This window comes from Amblyomma americanum, chromosome 5, assembly GCF_052857255.1.
Source record: "Amblyomma americanum isolate KBUSLIRL-KWMA chromosome 5, ASM5285725v1, whole genome shotgun sequence".
NCBI classification, from domain to species: domain Eukaryota; kingdom Metazoa; phylum Arthropoda; class Arachnida; order Ixodida; family Ixodidae; genus Amblyomma; species Amblyomma americanum.
This window is the reverse complement of record NC_135501.1, coordinates 122,712,153-122,733,830: the sequence shown is the minus strand read 5'-3', so window position 1 is coordinate 122,733,830 and position 21,678 is coordinate 122,712,153. Positions and strand designations below refer to the sequence as shown.

Below are 21,678 nucleotides of genomic sequence, written 5' to 3'. Positions count from 1 at the left end.
AGCAGTGCCTCCCTGATTGTGCGAAAAAACGAAAGAAGTTCAGAGGCAAAAAGACAGCGTTCAGGTCTGGAACGGTTTCCACGGAGAGAAAGAGAATAAAGAGCGAGAGTAAGAGGGGAAGGCTTCGGAGTAATTTCGACCACCTGGGGATCTTTATCGTGCACTGGCATCGCACAGCACAACTGCGCCTTTTGCGTTTCGCCTCCATCGAAACGCGGCCGCCACGGTCGGGTTCATACTCGAGTACTCCGAACCGGACCGCGGCGGCCGTGTTTCGATAAATGCGAAACGCAAAAGGTTCCCGTGTCCTGTGCGGTTTCAGTGCACGTCATCATCATTATCAGCAGCAGCCTGACAACGCCCACGACAGCGCAAAGGCTTCTCTCATGTCTTTCCAGTTAACCCTGTCATCCTTAATATTAATCTATTCCACTCGCACATCCGCCGCACCTTGCTACGCTTTCAATCGGCTGGCATCCACTCCGTTTCCTTTAATGACCAGTGGTAACTTACCTTCGCAGTATATGCCCTGCCCAAGCCCATTCCTTCCTCTTGCTTTCGACTAGGATGTCATTAACCAACGTTTGGTGCGTCACCCACTATACCCTCTTCCGGTCTCCTAATGTTACACCTGTCATTTTCTTTCGACAGCTGGCTTCGTTGTCCTTAACTTAAGCTGAACCACTTTAGTTAGCGTCCACGTCTCTGCTCCGTAGGTGAATACTGGTAAGATACAACTCCCGCACCAGTAATTACTTCCGCACCAGTAGGTTGCGTTGGTAGCCGGTTGTTACCTCTTCGAGCACTTTAAGGCGTGAACTCCCAGGCACCCTTAGAACGTGTAGGCGTAGTGGTCTCAATCTCAAAGGAGGTGCCCTCGACTCAGCGTGGCCAGCTACGCCCGGTAACGCTCCTGTTTGAAGAATGCATGGGTGGGCATAATTATATACAAGCTTTCTATGCTGTCAATGACAAAAATAACCTTTATAAAATGCATTGCCTTTTGCAGGTGCTAATGTCGAAGCTCAAAAATCGACTGACAACCAGAAAGATAAACACCTTACAGGCCATGAACAGCAGATGCCAAGGAACGAGACTGAAACTGAGTCACAGACTACAGCGATTTGTTCGTCAAGCAAAGGTTTGTACCAATTTCTGTCTTCATTGGTAGTGCATAGCACAATGCAATGCTCGACATTCGCGGAGTTCTTGTGTGCCAGGTTCCAGAGGGAGGCGCCTGTGAGGACAACTCTTATGACGACGAAGAAAACACAAATGACCGCATGAGCGATCCTTTTCGTTTTGGAGATGTAGCAACAAGCAACCCTGATTTCAGCACAGTTGCTGTCCTCAAGCGCCGTCTTGATCTAGAGGAAAAAAGACGAAGAAAAGCGGAATCAGAGCGCGACAACTTCAGAAAAGCTTTTGGCGGACTTCTGGCTCCATGTCAGCTGCGTATGATGGAAAAGGGCACAATGCGAGGATCAACTTGGTCTAAGGATACCATTCACAATGCACTGAAAATGCGTTTGTCCTGTGGTGCCCGTGGTTATGACTACTTGCGCACTGCGGGTTGGCCTATTCCTGCCGAACGAACAAGCAAGCACACATTGAAGGTGTAAAAATGGCCCCCGGTAAGAGAAAAACAGTTTCACACATTTTAAAGCATTAACAACAATTTTTCATACTGCAGGCATCCTTGACGAAGTGTTTTCAGCACTGGAAATGAAAGTCTCAACTTTACAACCAGAAGTGCGGTACGCCACTTTGTTGGTAGATGAAATACAGATAACACCCAGACTCGATTACGACAACTTTACCCGAAGAATTATAGGTAAATTCAACCCCAGTTATTGGTCGACATGTGCAAATATTACTATTTTACAGGTTATCAAACAATTCTTCCATCCTCAGCTACTAGTCGGCTTCCCCTCTTGGCAACCCATGTCATTGTATTCATGCTGGCGGGGATAACTTGAAGGTGGAAGCAGGTTGTCGCTTACCACTTCACTGGTACGTTTTACTCGCGAATGAACATATTAAGTAGCCGCTTGAATTAGACTTTATGCTCAAAATGCTTTGTAGGTGACTTTATTGAGCGCTTACTAAATTGCGCCTGAGTACTTTTTTCAAGTAGGAATTCGCAGCTGTATTCATGTGGCCCTGTCTTGTATTTTCAACTAAAATCAACCTAATTAAAATTTTCAGGTGCTTCTTTCGACGCATCTAAGGTCCTGCAAATTGTCTTTGACATCATTAGTAGGTGTGAAAAAATGGGACTTTCCGTCGACTGTCTGACGTCGGACATGGGTGCCGGCAATCAGGCAATATGGAAACTCTGCGGTATTGTGGCAACGAGATATGGGCGGCCGAAAACGACATGTGCTCAACCCTGTGACCGTGAGCGAGACCTGAATTTTTTGGCAGACGCACCGCACCTGCTCAAGAACCTCGTGGCCACGTGGTTTGTGAGCAGAAATTTAGAGCTAGGCACAAAGGCAGTTAGCAAGTACAGCCTTCCCTGTAAAAAGGTATGCCGGTGCATTTCTGTTTCGAAAATTTTTAAAGAAATGTCAAACCGAATTTCTATTCTCTAGGAGGGCGCAAGAACAATATTTTTCTAGAATTGTATAGCCTTCTGCCCACCACTTTAAAAAAAGGCACGCCCAGTCCGTAGCTGATATATTTTAACCACCAATTTTTATTGCAGGTGCGGCTGAGCTACATCCGGCAAGTGTGCGAAACAGACGAGAAACATAGCTTGAAGCTTGCACCACACCTCAAATTGGAGCATTTGTCCCCGAATCTCTACGAAAAAATGAATGTTGGCCCTGCTTGCGCACTATTTGACCACAGTGTCGCTTCTGCCGTCAGGCTTCTAGTAGAGCATGGCCAAATGCCCAAAGAAGCTTGCACAACCGCATGGTTTTTAGAGCTTATTCACCAGCGGTTTGCGTTAATGACTGCTCGGACTCCGAAGATGGCTTTGAGCGATATTTGTGAACAAAAAGGCAAGGATACAGAGGCATTTCTCCAAAGCGCAATTGAAGTGGTCACGGAACTTCAAATCTATGACTGGAAAATCCACTTCAACGTGGAAGCCAGTGCCGGCAGGAATCATCATAACGACATCCACAGCACTAAAACTCAGGAATCTGATGGTGAAACAAAGGCAGCTAAAATATCTTTTGCTTTGCTAAGTACCCCGAGCCAGAGCGTTTAAGTACGCTTTGCGAATGATTACGTTGGCGCAGTTTTTTCGGCCTAGCAAGCGAGGCTCATATCAAATTGACGATGCAGTTCACCTTGCTGAATTTATTTCGTCAAGGCCACATGATGCTCAAATGCCCGATGAAGTTGAAGCTGAGTGTATCGAACTTGACATGTCACCTGAAGAGGCAGAGAGCCTGCACTACTTTGCGGGGTATATGGTCCGAAATGTCATCAAAAAGAACAAGCTATGCGAAACCTGCACAACGGCGCTGAAGGCTATGGAAGGGGCCAAAGGACAACTCATCACACTGGAAAATTATGTTGAAGGAAAACACTCACTCTGCGTTCTGTCGGGAGCAGTTGCAACTCTCTTGCAAGAGGCGGACGCCTATTTCAGAGGAAGCGAAAAGAATCTTACGGAAGCCACAATCACTCTGGAGTCGCTGCAGGTCTCTTTAATGAAGAAACTGCCTGTGGAACTTCCAGCGTGCCACAATGTTGCATATAAGCTTCTCAGAGAGTTCTTGGTCTGGAGGCTGAGATTCGCCTTACGGAAGAAAAATGAGGAGCTACTGAAGACAGCTCCAGAGAAGCCGAAGTGCGGTTCTAGAAGCGCTGGCATGCGCGCAGCTGTGGCGAAAGTGGTATAAAATAAACCATAGATGGAACCGTGTGCACCTTTTGTATGGCTGTAATTGTGTGCTTTTAATTGTGCATACATGTCATTTATTTAAGCTTGTGCAGGACCGATAAAAAGGTAATAATAATTTTGGTGGTACTAAGAACAAGCTAAAGCCGTCCATCATTACGTCTTTTATTGCCAGGCTGGTTTCAATCGTTACGGAAAAAATAAAGGTTGCATCTAAGTTTACTTAAGAGCGAAATGCGAAAACCTTTCTCTTTCCTCTCTTTCTCCCTCCTTTTTCGTTAATTATTTTTTACTTACCCTTCTGCTAGGGACTCGAACACTCATTTGCGGGACTCGAACAAATGACCGCTTGCCACCACTGTCATCATAATTACCATCACAACTATCATCTCTGTCACCATCACCATACCATCATCACCTCATCATCGCTATCACCAACAATCACTATCTCAGCATCACTATCCTCATTGTTATCATAAACTCACTATCACTCTCATCACTATCGTTATCCATCTTTAACACTATCCTAACGGCAGCTATCATTATCACTATCACTATTTTTTACTACTTATTTACTATCACGGCTACCAATACATATATGCTGCCAATCTAGCTGTCGCTTAATCAGCTTATACATTTCAATAATGCGTAAGCATTAAGTGGCTATTCTGACAGGGTCGTGTCGCCAGAATATTTTCAGCAGGATTACGTTTCAACGAAAAAAAAATATAAGAAAACGAATGGCTGTGCCAGATAGAGGATGTAAAAATCTCGCTGGAAAAAATTTGGTTCATGTGATGCAATTAGTTAACGAATTAGAGGCAATTACGTGAATAACAAATGGGGGTGTGCCTTAACGGTCTGACGTCACAAAGCGGAAGTCTCTTCTCCCTTCCACAATAAATGCTTACCCATTCCTCCAATGCAGGTCCCCCAGTGATCTCAAACGTTTTTTAATTACCACATAACTTATGATTTCCAGTGCATGTGCGCACATTTGGGCACACGGTCTTTCTATAACATCTGTTGATGTCACTCATGAGGCAAGAAAGGCTTTCGCCTTAATATATGCGAAGAGCTCAGCTCACACGCACCGCGCTGTTCGCACGTTTTTTCACGACAGTACATGTGATGCATACGCAGGAAAATTTCAGGGGAGCACTTAAGTCTCCTTACGTGCGATAATGCGAAAGCATTTGTGCCTTCCTATGCGTTGTTTGTGATTCTTTTAAGCGGCCCAGGACAAATTTAGAGGTCACCATCGCGTTTTCCGCAGTATAATTAGGCTGCACATTGATTGTGGTCCAAATGGGCTTAGGTCAAATTTTGGGGGGTGAGGGCCAAATATGGAAGTGGACCAGCCCAAATTTGGAGGTCACCATCGTGTTCGCGGTAGTCAAATTAGGTAACACATCGAGTTCAGTCCAAACGGGCCGAGGTCGAATTTCAGGGGTGGGTGGGCCAAATTTGGATGCGGTCAGGGGCAAATTTGGAGGTCACCATCGTGTTTCCCGCAGTCGAATTTGGTTGGACATCGATTTTGGTACAAACCGGCTGGAGTCATATTTTGGGGAGTGAGGGTCAATTTTGGGAGTAGCCCAGGCCAAATTTGGAGGTCGCCGTCATGCTCGCTGTAGTCGAATTAGGTTGGACATCGATTTTGGCGCAAATTGGTGGAAGTGAAATTTCGATGGTGGGTGGGCCAAATGTGGGAGTGGCTCGAGCCAAATTTGGAGGTCACCATAGTGTTCCCCGCAGTCTAATTAGGTTGGGCATCAATTTTGGTCCAAACCGGCCGAAGTCATATTTTGGGGGGTGAGCGCCAAATTCGGGAGTGGCCCAGGCCAAATTTGGAGGTCGCCGTCATGCTTGCTGTAGTCGAATTAGGTTGGACATCGATTTTGGCGCAAATTGGTGGAAGTGAAATTTCGATGGTGGGTGGGCCAAATGTGGGAGTGGCTCGAGCCAAATTTGGAGGTCACCATTGTGTCCGCGGTAGTGAAATTCGGTTGGACAAAGGTTTTGGCCCATATCTGCCAAGGTCAGATTTCTCTCCTTATATGCCTTCTAACGTAGGGCTGACACATTCGCACAACCGCGGACAGATTTTTGTTCCATGAGCCTAAAAAGGCTTCCGACCTAATAATTACAGCCTTTTTTCACCTAATTAGCAAGTGAACAACGGTATGCTTCATTCATTGCTCTAAAAGCACGCACAATTCGCAAAACCTGCTTTATTCTGTTTAAAATGCACCGCGCGTGGCCGTCGCTTCAGCGGCGCTCGACCAAATATGGCGGCTCCGGTGATGGTTGCGGTACTTTTCCCGTTCCAGTGACTTTAGGAAAAACTAAAACCCTTTGATAATATGTAAGTACCGCCAACCATTGAACTTTGCCGCCGCCGCGCGACCTCCTCGCCTTCTCCTCGCCCCTTGCTCGCCCCTTCCCTGAGGGTCAGCTCTCCGCCAGATTTCCTGAGCGACGATTGGTCTCCCTGCCGTTGCCCTTGGAAACGCGCGGGTCAGGCGTTTTGCTTGTGTTTAAAATTTTTCCTTCTCTCCATTTTTCCCCATACGCTCGGCGAGCGAATATTACAGCGCCGTGCTTTTATTGCAACGTGCAAGCGCTATGGCGTGCTGTTGCGCGTACAACAGCAGCAAGCGGCCTGATGATGGTTATGTGGTATTAATGATACCATATATATTCTCGTTGGGGGATTTTCACGTTGTTGAGGTCGGTGCTTTGTGGTGTCTCCCCTCGTGTCCGTGTTCGTCTTTGCGCTCTGAATGTAAGCATGGAATACCAACTCGCCCGGAAACTCATTTTAAGGATTAACCACGACGTCATAAAAAAATGGTTGACACCGTTGGTTGGAGGGCATCATTCGAGGGTTGTTTGCTGCTTCGTTTTTAGGTTGCTTTTGCATGCGAGGCCAGAACGGAACGAATCTCCAAAGCATCTGCGCATTGCATCTTCTCTGTAAATAGCGACTGGGCTCAAAACGTGCTAGTTCTTGCACCTGTAGCGTCGTCTTTATAACAACAAATTGGCAATTTTTAACAGACAGTATTTTAGCCTAAGATCCTATTGTCCATTAACTTTCGCTTGCATAAAACTGCTGCATAGATGTACAAAGTGATGTTGATTTGGGCTATGACATACACCACTGTTGTATTTCATTGAGCATGTTTTTCTCAACTGTCATCAATACTGCATAGCACATATATCTACCCTAGCGTGGATGCTGAATATCACGTGATACTGCCGTCTGTTACGTGTATGTTGTGAATCAAAGTTCTTTTGCGTGCGCGAAAATAAATCATCCTGCTGACCATGCTCTCATTTTCTTTTATGATACATTTTAGGTGATGCCTAATCAAAATACCAAATTTAGATCCCCTACTAAATACTGGAATGAAATCTCAGTGCAAAGTATATTATTACATTATCGAGAGGCGTTCATCTTGCCTAGAGATAACAATGCGTTCTCTCATAGGTATACCGAGTATATTCTTACGCTTCCTTGGCACCAGTGCATAATAACGTTCGATGAATGATTCTCCGCGCTCCTTGATCGCATTGTAAGTGCGCAATTAAATGCAAAAACAAAGAAAAACATTTAGAAGCAGTTCGTGTTAAGCCAAGTTAGAATGTTAGCTCTGTTGTTGTGAGGTTTTTCTTTAAGTTTGGCCAGCTAGCATAACGCGTTTACGCTTGCCCTTAGTTTTCCATCTATAGTGCAAATTTAGGATTTAACTGCAGTTAAATATTCAGCACTAATGAATTCGGGCCGAAAACTAGCACACCTCACTTGGACTGAACTTAAGCTTTCGAAAGGCATATGACTCGATACTACAATACAAAGGGTGGTTTTGATTGCATATAGCTCAATAACGCTAATTAATAGGTATCGTAAAATAACTCAGAGCATTTGCATTCATCCTAAGCTTTTCAACGGTATATGACTTTAGCAAGGTGGAAAGTTGGGCTGGTTGGTGCATGATTTTGCGGCAGGAACAGCGCAGCACGAGAAAAAGCGTCCTGTCTCTCCTGTCTCTTCTTTGTCTCGTGCTGCGCTGTTCCTGTCGCAAGGTATACGACTTCATCGTCTAGATCAATGTTTGGTTTTGTAGCAAATTAACTAATTAACGCAGATTAATGTGGATCGCTGACTAGCACGGTGCCATTACAGTTGGCCTAAGTTTTCCAACTGTATATGACTCGATGCTGCAGCGCAAATTTGCGTTTTAATTGCAATTCACTAAATATCAATTAATTTGGCTTCCAGTAATTAGTAATAATAAGTATATAATTAACCAGTGATCCAAACTCACGGTTTACCACATGACATATGCTATGCCAAGACTCATAGCTTGACAGTAGCGAAACAGACCAAGTCCCGCTTTGACCTTCTCTGATCTTGAAGTTCAGAGCACCAGCCCGGGTTGTTTTCCGAAGTTTTATTGCGGCGACAGAGTTCACGCTCTAAAAGCAACAAACACAAAGTCAGAGGCAGTACAAAATCAGGAGCACAAACTAAAACACCTTATCATGTGACCTAAATGTCTGCAGTACCGGGCTCGCCTGAAGGCTTTGTTTACGTCAGTATTCCTCATTCACACAGTTCTAAGAAGAAACCATTCTCTTCATGAACGTTACTTTCGGCATTCTCAATGTTTTTCTTGCAATTTTTCAAAGATTTTGTGCACTCCTGGAGCACAGAGCTGGCCCAAAAACACGCGCTTCGCTCACTGCTGCGGTCGGCCGGCGGGCGCCAAGGAGAAAAAGCGTGTCGTGCGCAGAGCTCGCAGCCGCCGCGCGAGGAGAATCGAGGAGGAAAGCGCGGCGCAGAGGAGAGTGTCGCTACTTTCAAAATATCTAGGGGTTTTAGGAAAAACTGCATCTAAGCGCCACTTATCAAGGACAAAAAGAAACACTTGGCTCTCCGCACGCAGCGAGAGTACCCGCCACAGAGCCCTAATCTTTGCTTCAACCCTGGCGTTATCTTTGCTCGAAAGATGCTGAGCTTTTTCGAGCAATTCCGCCAGGTGATGCCTTCCTCCAAGCAGGCTGAGTTTATCGCCGATGTCGCGCACCGATCGCCAAGCTACGCTGCGCTACGAATCTCCACAAAGCGCATTTAAAAAATTCTTGCTAGACACTATTCGTAAAGCGGCGTGTTTCAATATCGCAGGCATGCCGCAACTTTATTAGAGCCCCCTTCAAAGCCCCTTTAATTTAACTGCCATCTGCCACGGTGGTCAGTTTGCTCACTGTCCTGTGTGCCTGTCGTGATGAGGCCACAAAGTCAGGAGGCCTAGGTAACCCACCTATGTTGCTTCTCCTGGAATATTTTGCTAAGTACGTCGCGGACGACGACGCCGGATGGACACCAATTTTTTGCTTGCGTGTTCTCTTATTAATGCGAACGCTTTGCTAGGCTATGTCGACGGTTTCGTGTCATCAAAACGTGCCCGCAGCCATTGCGAGGAACTAGAAAGAGAGAACTCAAAAAGTGGTTATAATCGAAGGAGGATGACGTGAAGGTGCGGCGCAAAAGATTTCGTGACATTCCGATTAATAGTTAATCAATTAGAGCCAAAAATGGGCAAAAAGTGGACGTGACCACAGCAAAAGCGGCGCCAAATTTAAAACGCCGGAAATGTAGTACCACGTGACCGTAAGTGTAGATGGAGCCAACGCGCAGCGCTAAATTTGGAAGTTTGAAACGGAGTATGGTGGGAATAGGACGAATTCACAGATTCGCAGGCAAATGGAGGCAATAGAGGCAATTAGGAGCAAATAGAGGCGACGAGTGCCGATGAGGCGTCAATGCTTTCGCATTACTCCAGTTCGGGTTACCGCAATGACTCGAATTTTTATGTAAAATCAAAAAGGTTTTTACGGAAAGGAAATGTCGCAGTATTCCTCTCACATATCGGTGGACACCTGATCCGAGCCTTAGGGGAAGAGTTAAAGGAGGGAGTGAAAGAAGAAAGGAAGAAGAGGTGCCGTAGTGGAGGGCTCCGGAATAATTGCGACCACCTGGGGATCTTTTACGTGTACTGACATCGCACAGCTCACGGGCGCCTTAGCGTTTCGCCTCCATTATTATGTTTTAAAATGATTCGCTAGACATTAATATAAATGAGTCACCACGCGATATTCGCCTACGACCTGTAAATAATTTATAATTGAATATTTTCTGGACGCTCTTTGGGTTTCTGCTTCGTCATCGCACGATGCCTGTAGCGTGAGTTGGTCTTTAGGTCACGCGAGGCAAAAAAATAAACGGCGATATAAGTGGTGATCCGTCGTTTGTTGTCATTTCAACGCTTAAAGCAGGCTGGTTTAAGTGTTGTAGTGAATTAAAGCCGCGTCTCAGCGTTTATATTGCAGTTTTTTAGTGCCCCACGTGGCCTAAAGAACAAATACACTTCACATTCATCGTTCGGTTGATGAAACCGAAATATCAAAGGAAAAGAAATAGAAAATCAATAATGTAGCGGGCGTACGCAAATATTACGTAGTGATCCATGTATGGTAATGCTTAACGCAAGCATTCGTTCGCTGTAGACGATTCCCGCCTCGTTTATGTATAGTAATGCATCAACCATAATTCCAAAGAAAAAAACACGCAACCAAAATTGCAGTGCCTGTTCGCGGTATATGAACATAACAATATAACCCGTTTTAGAACGAGAGCTGTGCTTCTCAGTGTAGATGAGACAATGACCTTCAATGCATCACAAGGTCAAACCGAACATAACTACGTGATGATATGGCCGTAGCTATGGGATTATGACCACGTGATCAAGTGACTATGACCATTGGATACGTGACCTTTACCCTTGATATTGAAGTTTGATTCGATACAGTGGCCACCACATCGACAATGGTCTTTAATGCCTCACAAGGTCCAACCGAACTGGGTGGTAGTATGGCCTAAGTTATGGTGGTATGACCACGTGATCACATGACTGATCATTGGGTACCTGTCTTTGACCTGTACCAGGCACGTAGCCAGAAATCTTTTTCGGGAGAGGCCCGAGGCAGTTGTGTAAAGAGAAGCCCGGGGAAAAGTGGCAGGGTCCTTACCTAACAAGAGCACTGCCGGGGGGAAGGGGGTTGAGTGCGATTTAGATTAGGCCTGGGCCCCCTCGGGCCCCCCTTGGATACGTGTCTCATCCTATCTGAGCCCTTGGCAGAGCCACCCACAACATACAACGAGGTTACAAACATTATATTATATAGAGAAAACAACCGCCTTTACCCACGCTTACACCCAGAGCTTACCAGGGCACAAGACACGGTTCTTAGAAGAGCTCAGACAAAAAGCCTTATAAGCCCATATCGATTGTCCTTATTACAAAAGGTGAAGTTAATCCTACTTGCCAAATTTGTGACAAAAACCTTAACGCGGATGTTGACCACATTTTCTGGGGATGCGAGGGAAATCCGCCCACCAGAAAGCTCCGCCCATTACCCCCAGCTGAGAGTTGGGAAAAAAATCACACGCAGTGACGAGAATCAAGTGCAAGCCAACATCGCAGAATGAATCCTCGAGGTCGCCCCTTCATGGAGGCCACGTGGGGCGAAAGTGCGCTAAAGACGACAGAAAAGCCTAATAAAGTTCATTGTTCCTCATCCTATACTCGTCGTTCGGCTGTGTATACTCGCCACTGGCCGACCTCCACGTGGCGCCAGTTTTCTCGCCAAAATTGTGGCGCAAACCATTGTCGTACAACTTTCCGGGTGGAAACATACAATTTCCTGTTGCATATGGCTTAGACGTGTTTGTCAAGTTGGAGGTTAGCTTGCAAGAGCGATTCGAACCGACGAAAAATAACCTTCAAATGTATGCCTTCCTAGAATGGGGAGGATGAGTAGTAAAAACGTTGATATAAAGAAGGGGAGTTGTGCGAGCTTATGGGTGGGGTCTTCATTCCAGAGCTTCACTGCCTTGAGCTGGCCTGCGGACTTGTTTATTTATTTAAAATACCCCCAGGGCCATATGGCATTATAGAGGGGAACGGTTATACAAAGAAACAAAGCAAAGAAATATGAGCACAATATTACAGAAGGTTGCTAATAATAATAATAAGAATAATAATAATTGGTTTTTGGGGAAAGGGAATGGCGCAGTATCTGTCTCATACATCGTTGGACACCTGAACCGCGCCGTAAGGGAAGGGATAAAGGAGGGAGTAAAAGAAGAGGTGCCGTAGTGGAGGGCTCCGGAATAATTTAGACCACCTGGGGATCTTTAACGTGCACTGACATCGCACAGCACACGGGCGCCTTAGAGTTTTTCCTCCATAAAGACGCAGCCGATGCGGTCGGGTTCGAACCCGGGAACTCCGGATCAGTAGTCGAGCGCCCTAACCACTGAGCCACCGCGGTGGATACAGAAGGTTGCTAGTTATACAGTGTTAGCTAAGGCATCTTGAAATGAGCGGTGATCATTAATTAATGCCAATGGCGCGGGAATGTGGTTCCACTCATCGGATGTCCGGGGTTAGAACGAATGAAAGTAGGTGTCCGTTCTGCAGAATGGTATTCCAACCTTGTGGGCGTGATCCATCCGTGGTGACACGTACGGCGGAGGTGAAATAAGTCCTTCGCACAGGTAAGAATGGTGAAAACGTTTATGAAAAAGGCGAAGACGAAGTGCTGGACGACGGGAAGCAAGGAATGGCATACTGAGACTAAATTTCATGATGGTTATGCCTGCAGTTCTGTTGTAGTTAGAGAGACTGAATCGAGCATCTGTATTTTGGACCATCTCAAGTGAGTGCGTTAAGTTCTGGTGATAAGGATCCCATACTGATGCTGCGTATTCGAGTATAGGTAAAATTAGTGTTTTGTACAGTAAAAGCTACAGAGATGAAGGTGCTTTACCAAAGTTACGGCGAAGATATTCAAGCCTTTTGTTGGCGTTGTTAACGACATGTGTGACTTGAGCAGTCCAGGTAAGGTCATTAGTAATGTGAACACCGAGGTATTTATAAGAGTGTACAGAGTCTAGACACAAGCCTTTAAGGTGACAAGAGCACTCGAGACACACGCATGATTTTGCACTTGTTACCAATAAGGTCCATTAGCCAAGATCTACACTAGGTTGAGATGGAGTCGAGTTCGGATTCAAGCATTAGTATGTCACCATCGCATGTAATTTCCCAGCATATTACGCAGTCGTCGGCGAAAAGGTGAAAGTGAGATGAAATGCAGGAGGGCAGGTCGTTAATGTAAATAAGGAAAAGAAGCGTACTGAGCACAGAGTCTTGCGGAACGCCGAAGTGAACAACACTAGGATCTGAGGTGAGGTCATTAATGGAAATGAACTGTTGACGGTTTGTAAGAAAAGCTTCAAGTCAGGTTAGTATCTTTGGGTCGAGGTTATGTTGCTGTAATTTGTATATTAGTAAGCGTTGACATACTTTATCAAACGCTTTCGCGAAATCTATGAACGCGAAGTCAGCTACTGAATTACGATCATTAATAACATGCAACTTGTTAGTAAAGGATACAAGTTGGGATTCACATGAATAAGATTTTCGGAATCCGTGTTGAAATCGTGAGAAGAAAGAGTTGGATTCTAGAAAATTAGCTAGGTGAGGAAACAGGATGTGTTCAAGTAGTTTACAAGGAATGCTGGTGAGGGAAATTGGCCGGTAGTTTAGTGGAGAGCGCTTGTTACCTGATTTGTGGAGTCGCATCACCTTCCACACCTTCCATGCGGCAGGTAGCAAACAATGGTCAAGTGACTGCTGAAAAATTCTTGTTAGCATGACGCAAGAATAAAAACTTGTATCTTCAGGAACTTAGCATTGATGAGGTCGCAGCCTGGAGCAGCGGATGCTTTAGTGAGTTTATCAGTTTTGCAACACCATCAACGTCTATTGTGACCATCAAGGTCTATTCTGACCATCAAGGTCTACTGTGAGGGCTCATTAGTACTCCCGTTATCGTTGGCTGCAGCGCCTCCCATCTCTCAAACGACGTGTTTTCCGTCTAATAATAATATTAATTGGTTTATGGGGAAAGGAAATGTCGCAGTATCTGTCTCGTATATCGTTGGACACCTGAACCGCGCCGTAATGGAAGGGATAACAGAGGGAATGAAAGAAGAAAGGAAGAGAGAGGTGCCGTGTTGGAGGGCTCCGGAATAATTCTGACCAACTGGGGATCTTTAACGTGCGCTGACATCGCACTGCACACGGGCGCCTTAGCGTTTTTCCTCCATAAAAACGCAGCCGCCGCGGTCGGGTTCGAACCCGGGAACTCCGGATCAGTAGTCGAGCGCCCTAACCACTGAGCCACCGCGGCGAGTATTTTTCCGTCTGCAGAATGTTCTATTTGCATCCCCACGAAATGTGGAAGAGGGTAGGGTGGGCGTGGCACCAGGGACGCGTGCCGGTTATAATGTTGGGTTTATGAGATGCAATCTATGGAGGTTTGGAAATGTGTTCGTCTGTATCTGCCACTAAAAGACGGCATCTGGGGTGTCTAATCACTATGAGGTGGAGGGAAGTGTCCCCTTTGAAGACGCTGAAACTCGAGGCGTTCGTTATACCTCGAGGGTAGAGGGGTAAAAAGCGGAGGAAAGACTTAATTGCACTCTAGGGCATCTCTTTCTGTGGTTCTGGGGCATCTTCAGAGAGGTCATCTCCTTAGTTGTATCCACAGGGGTCCTGTCTGTCGATCTCGTCCACTTCTAACAAATGGTCGGCTGCCCTCAGGCCAGGGCTCCGTTGGCCACTGCCGCTGTTGAGCTCTCTGTTCCAGACGTCGATGATCTTCAGAGCGGTCGCTGCACAGCAGAGTCTTCCATTGCTCCGCACTCGCGTGTTGTATTTTGGGGGCCACGTCTATGTTTTGACAGGTCCATGTGGTTTGATATAGAGTGGGTTTTTCTTCGCACCAGGGACGTTTATCGGCTAATATAGTTGAGTGCATTTTGTTTAGTATGTGTTGGTTTGTGTAAAAACCTGTATATAATCGTCTCCAAGTGACAGCTTCCCAGTGTTGAGAGATTTGTGCGGCGGGGGATATCGGAATCTTCTGCCTCCGTAGTTTTGTAGCATTGTAGAGAAGTCCTTGGGTGCTGGTGCGAGCTCCGCGGTATCGTCGGTTGTTCGGAAAGTAGTGGATCCTCGACCTATCCAGTCGGTCTCTTGGTTCCCTGCCACCCCTGTGTGTCCCGGTACCCACATAATTTCATTGTTGTTAGCCCGTTTGGTCTTGTCTTTTTCCTCGTGGTTTCTAATTCTGTTACTCGCTGTAAGGAGTATACAGATCTCGTGACGACCTATCCAACCATTCATGTGATTTCGGCAGGCTGTTTGAGAGTCCGTAAGTATAGTTAGCGACCGCCCGGTTCTATAGCCCTCCGCCACCGCTACAGGAACGGCTACTTCCTCAGCCTCTGCTGCTGTGCAGACTCGCATATACGCGCTAGTCATTTCGCGTAGAGACGAATTCACCATGGTAGCCACTACAATTTTAGTGTCTTCTCCTCTCGAGGATGCGTCTGCATACACTGTCGTGTCGCCACGAGCGTATATTTTCTCGATGTAACCGGCTCTCGATTCTCTTCGGCCTCGGTAGAAGTTGGGGTCCATGTTCCACGGTATACCTTCCAAGCAACTTTACCTCACCTTCGGTTAACGCGCTCTTGAGGCGTCCACCTATATTTCAGACAGATAACTGCGCCATTTTCTGATATGAAAAAAAATTAGGTGCGGTTGAAATACTGCTAAATCTGTTTAGAGAGCGAAAGCTGCTACACGCCACAGTGGCTCACTGGTTAGGGCGCTCGACTACTGATCCGGAGTTCCCGGGTTCGAACCCGACCGCGGCGGCTGCGTTTTTATGGAGGAAAAACGCTTAGGCGCCCGTGTGCTGTGTGATGTCAGTGCACGTTGAAGATCCCCAGGTGGTCGAAATTATCCCGGAGCCCTCCACTACGGCACCTCTTCCTTTCTTTCACTCCTTCCTTTCCCCTTCCCTTATATCGCGGTTCAGGTGTCCAGCGATATATGAGACAGATACTGCGCCATTTCCTTTCCCCAAAAACCAATTATTATTATTATTATTATTATTATTATTATTATTATTATTATTATTATTATTATTATTATTATTATTATCGGGCAAGTAGACGCGGCTTGGCATCTGTAACGTTGAGTGCATGCGTTCCGTTCCATACACTGGATAGGCAGTGCGTCCACCCTGCCACCGTGGCTGGTGGCAGTTAATGGTTGATCGCGAGAGGTTGGTCACCCAATGAACGCAGCTGCAGTGCCGCAAGTTTGCCAAAATGTTGCCAGCTATAATGCATGCAGTCCACATCTCTCACCACCGCCACGTACCTCGAAACGCGATTGAGGCGTCCACTGACCCAGGAAGCCAGTTAGTTATGCGCCCTTCCTTTCTTCAAAATCATCGGAGTCTAGAATGTTGCCAACGGCATCGCCAATGAACAAAATAACGCCGACGGTCTTTAGAAACGGAGGCGAGCGCAAGGTTCCGGCGGCTGCGGCAGAGTGACGTCATAGCTGTCACGTGGTTCAAGGTCGGTTCAAGGTCAAACGCGAGCGCACCGTGCATACGGCGCACGCGGCGAAGAAGCTAACTTTTCGTATAAAAATTGCTTGGTTGGTTGGTTTATGGGGTTTCACGTCTCAAAGCGACTCAAGGGCTCCGGAAATTTCGACCACCTGGGTTATTTAACGTGCAAGTTAAATCAAACTAAAATTTTATTCAGTAAAAGTGGATAAAAGTGAAAGGCCGTGTTGTTGATGTGCACGGTACGATTGTAATAAGCTACATGAAACGAGAATTACAACCTGGCTACAAGAACCACGGAACTCCGGATCAGTAGCCGAGCGTTAACCACTGAGCCACCGCGGCGCGTAGGCTGCGTTTTGATGGGGGCGAAACCGCTAAGGGGCCCGTGCGCTGTGCGATGTCAGTGCATGTAAATGATCCCCAGGGGGACGAAATTATTCCGGAGCCCTCCACTACGGCACCTCTTTGCTCCTTTCTTCTTTCACTCCCTCCTTTGTCCCTTCCCTTACGGCGCGGTTCAGGTGTCGGCCGATATGTGAGACAGATACTGCGCCATTTCTTTTCCCCCAAATCCAATTTTCAGTTTTTTACAAGAACCAGGCCGGCCGACAAACGTTCCTTGCGCGCCCGCCTTAAAAAGAGACGAAGGGGCAGGACCACTGGCGAAGGAACTCTTCCTCCCCAAGAAGAAAACAGCTCTTCCGAAAGGAAGCTTCCCCACGAAGGCGCCTGACGACCGGAAAAAGAACACGGCGACGGCGTTCTGACGCAACAGACACACAGCGATTGCGCCAGAGAGCGATAGCAGCAGCAACTATAGCACCAGACGCTCAAAGTGGTCACGTGAACGACTGCTCGCTAAAAAAAAATGGCAGTGGCTTAGCTCAGCTATGCCAGTATATACGTATCTGCAGTGTATAGTCCTCCGCTGGTTAAGCATGTTGTCGAGTTTGTTGTTGTGACTATAATGTTAAGCATTGAAAAAGTATTCGGTCAGACACATTGTTTGTTTATTCAATTGTTCTGACAGAGATAAACACTGCCCGACGAACGGTAAAGTAACACGCAGTTGTCTCAATGCTCCCTACACAATATTTAGACTGGTTGCTGCCGATGGAAAGCCACCGCCGTTGCGTACGTAGGATACAGGCATACGGAAAGCATGCGGACTATGATTTATTGATGCGTCAGGGATGAATTCCCTGAGGCGCGTGCCTAAAGAGGAGGATGCGAGCACCCTTGCCGGGCAATAGTGCCCCCGCAACAAACGGTGAAGGTAACGGAGAGCTAGGAGCCGCCAGCAGACGGACACAGATGGAAAGGCGAACCCACCCCTCGAGCGTGGCTGCCCGAGCACCGCGCGGCACACCAGCTCCGTGCGGTCTCCCCAGAAAAATGAACACAGCAGCGATTGCAGCGCACGGCACACAGGAAGAGGCGGCTGTATGATATTCCCCACATGCCATATGCGGCCACTGAAGACCGTGTGGGCGAGAGATCACCGCTCCAGTTACGGGAGATCAAGTCAAGTATGGTGTCCCATACTGAATTGGTCCCACCATAAGCGTTGTACTCTAAACCAAAGATGCGAACGTTCGCACTGTGCGTGATGCGCGCCGGCCTATGAAAACACTCAAATCTGAATCCCAGTCAAATCTGAAGTGAAAAATCGCTGATGTCCCGCCAGATTGCGAGCAGTTTCCTGTCATTTCATCACGCATAACGCATGCAAGGGCTCTAGGGGTACTTGAAATTGTTACACATTTAAGCGCCGTTCGTCTGTAAGAAATTCGCGTGATCAATGTGTATTATGATAGCCGCACATTGCGCACATATTAAAAAAACGTGTTCCCTCAATAAGATCCGCTGGTTTCCAGCTTAGTTCTCAAACCAAATGCATGCTAATAAATGTAAATGCAGACGGGTATAAGGAAAAGTCAACGAGCATTGACTGACGCACTTGCAGGTGAAAACTAAAATTGGATTTTGGGAAAAGGAATAGACGCGGTAACTATCTCACATATCTCAGTGGACACCCGACTCGCGCCGCAAGTAAAGGAATAAAAATTATGTGGATTAGCTCAGAGAGAGAGAGAGGTAAACTTTATGGTTGGAGAGGAAGTCGGGGCACGCCCCTGGGTCTCCGCACGACCCCACTGCACTCAAGTGTTTTTGTCCCTAAGGTCCATAACACTGGCAGCCCGGCCGGTGGCGATTGTCTGCACGGCCGGGTCCTCCGGGCGCAGCAGGGTCTCCCAGTCCTCCCAGGTCTTGAGGTCCTCTAGGCCGCGCGGGGGAGGGTCCGCCGGGCAGAGGGAGAGGATGTGGAGGGACGAGGCGAATGGTTCTGGGCACAAGGTGCAGGCAGGAGTGGGGAAGGAGGGGTGATAGTGGGCTAGGGTCAGGGATGAGGGGAGTGTGTGTGTCTAGTTTGCGCCAAGCTATTCCGGGATATACAAAGCGAAAGATGTCGGCGTTCACTGTGTTCATTGGTGTTGGCATTGACAGTGATCTAGGCAGCGATGGCTTTGAGGAAAAGGGCGCATAGCTGGCTCCCGGTATATGCGGACATCTCATTCGTGGTTTGATCCATGTGGCGGTTGTGAGAGGGAGTTGTGTCCTGAATGCATTAGCGCTGACAGCGTTGTGGCTGACATGCGGCACTGCAGCAATAGCTAGGCCGCAGCGTTTATTTGGTGATCACTATCTCGCGATCAACCATGAACTGCATTTCACCTCTCAGGGTGGCAGAGAGGGCGCGCTGCCTATCCAGTGTGCGGAACGCAATCAAAGCAGGCTTTTGCAGTTGGATACCAACGCCATACGTACATGAAAGCGATATTGAGGTCTCCACTGACCCACGTACCTGGTTCTGCGCCTTTCGTTTTGTGAAAATGAACGGCCTTTGCAAAGTTGTCAACGCCAACGAACTCGATGAACACCGTCGGCTCACTTGTTTTGTTTAGTTTTTGAGGAAAGTAAATGGTGGTGGTAGTGTTTTTTATTAAAATAGTAGTAAAAATGAAGGAAAGATTTTTGCTAGCCCCCGCATTTGCCATCGATACTGAAGCACCTGAGCTGTGGCAACGGATATAAAGGATAGCAGACAGAATGGAGAAATAAAATAAGAGAGGTGAGGGGACAGGAAGAGACGTTAGGGGGAGAAGGTATATATACAAACTATTTACACAATAAGAAATGTGTGCAGGTTGTGCTCGTGATTAGTTCATGTTGGAGGAATTGAAACACGCGCACAGCACTGTGTTGGCTACAACTGGAGTGGGCGTCCAGTTATTAGTCGTTCAAGGTACAGTACAGTAATTGTACAGTAACTGTCTCGCATAAATCGGTGGACACCCGAACCGCGCCGCAAGTGGGGATAAAAGAGGGAGAGAAAGAAGAAAGGAAGAAAGGGGAAATTGAGGGAAGGCGCGGATCAGTGGCGGGAAACCTGTGGCTCGGTGTTTCTAGTGGCGCATGCGCAGTATTGACTAGGGAGCGAGAGAGAGAGAGCGAGAAATATCCCTGGCGAGGCGTGTGTTGTGACCTCATGTGCTTCCTCGTAGCACCACCACGGAGAAATCGCAAGTTCGCGGCCAGTAAAGCTTTCACTTTAAAAGGAAGGAGTGAAAGAAGAAAGAGAGAAAGAGGTGCCGTAGTTGAGGGCTGCGGAATAACTTCGACCACCTGAGGATCTTTAACATGCACTTACATCCTACAGCATACGATAGCCTATTGCGCTTCGCCTCCATCGAAACGTGGCTTTCGTAGTCGGGTTCGAACCCGGGTATTCCTAATAAGTAGCCGAGCGCATAACCACTGAGCCACCGGTAGATAATAATAATAATTGGTTTATGAGAAAATGAAATAGCGCAGCATCTTCCTCATATATCGGCGTACACGTTAACCGCGCCTTAATGGAAAGGATTAAGAAGGGAGTGAAAGAAGAAAGCAAGAAAGAGGCGCCATAAAGGAGGGCTCCGGAATAATTTCGACCCCCAGGAGATGTTTATCATAGATGAATAATTTGTTGTTAAGAAATACGCAGTCTCACTCGGTGGATTCCCGAATAATGGCTAGGTTTTTGATGAAAGGAAACGGCGCTGTAACTGTCTCATATATCTCGGTGGACACCCAACCGCGCCGGAAGTGGATGACGATGAAATATGTTTATTGGCACACGTCAAGGAATCAGAGGGCGATGAGGCTTTGAGTCTTGACTGCCGTCATCTTCCTCCCAGTTGGAGTCGGCGAGTTGGGCCGCATACTCAGCCGCTCGTTCAGTGAGCTTGGCGATGCGAGCTTTAAGTTTAAGATATGGGGTTTGCCCTATATCTTGAACCCCTTTGCCTCAGTAATAATACTGCACATCTATCCGTGGTTTCTAATTTACGCAGTGTGAAATTAAGATTTTAGCCTATGGAAATGATGTCGTCCTCTTTTGTTATGACAAAAAGAGTGTGCTTGAGGCATTGCATTTGACTGAACAGTTTTTCGAGGTATGAGGTGCGGCGCTTAATCTATATAAATCTAAGGGGTTTTGGTTGGGCCATTGGGGTACAATGCCAAGTCATTATGGTGGCATAAGCTGAGACTGCGGGCCCCTTCACTACTTAGGGGTTCCTATTCACCAAATTAGCAACAGTGGCTCCTACTGGGATTCTCAGAAAGTCAACATGAGGCGACAAACCCTGGCTTGGATGAGTAGGGAGCTATCAGTGTTTGCTCGGGCTCAAGTCTGCAACATTTTTTATTCACAAAACTCCCCTATGTGCTATAGGTTCTGCACAGTGCGAGGAAGAAAGTGCTATCGATGCACAGAATATTTGCTACATTCGTATGGCGTTCATAATGAGAACCCATGCGTCGCGATAGCCTGTTTCTGTCTCTTGAGTCTCGTGTAATCGGCCTTGTTCACTTATTTGTGCATCAGCTTGTCTCGCGTTTTTTGTTTCACAAATCATCAAACCACCGTTATTTAGTAGCCGTGCTTATTAGGCGTCTAAGTGCTCATTTGCCTTTCCTATTCACACCGACGGGAAACATTCTTTTCTGGAGTTCCTTGCCACCACGCTTTTAAAACGTGTTAGGCGAATGTGCGTTTTTTCTGCCGCAAAAACATTCTTTTTTAAGCTGCAAACGTCAACGTAACGCTGGTTGTGAAGGCATGGCTTCATGCTAAGGAAATGCTTGCGCCATGGACGGTGAATTGTCGTCTGTGCAATACACCAGAGACAATTGAC

General features: G+C 46.9%; 2 long non-coding RNA genes across 2 annotated transcripts; both read left to right on the top strand.

Moving 5' to 3' along the window:
* Positions 1-1,009: 1,009 nt before the first annotated feature.
* On the top strand, positions 1,010-1,834 carry LOC144134994 (uncharacterized). Its single transcript, XR_013315330.1, has 3 exons — positions 1,010-1,141; positions 1,221-1,634; positions 1,694-1,834. It is a non-coding gene; the product is annotated as an uncharacterized LOC144134994 (long non-coding RNA).
* Positions 1,835-1,896: 62 nt separating this feature from the next.
* Positions 1,897-3,889, top strand: LOC144134993 (uncharacterized). The gene is made up of 3 exons (XR_013315329.1): positions 1,897-2,013; positions 2,209-2,531; positions 2,711-3,889. It is a non-coding gene; the product is annotated as an uncharacterized LOC144134993 (long non-coding RNA).
* The last annotated feature ends 17,789 nt before the right edge of the window (positions 3,890-21,678 follow it).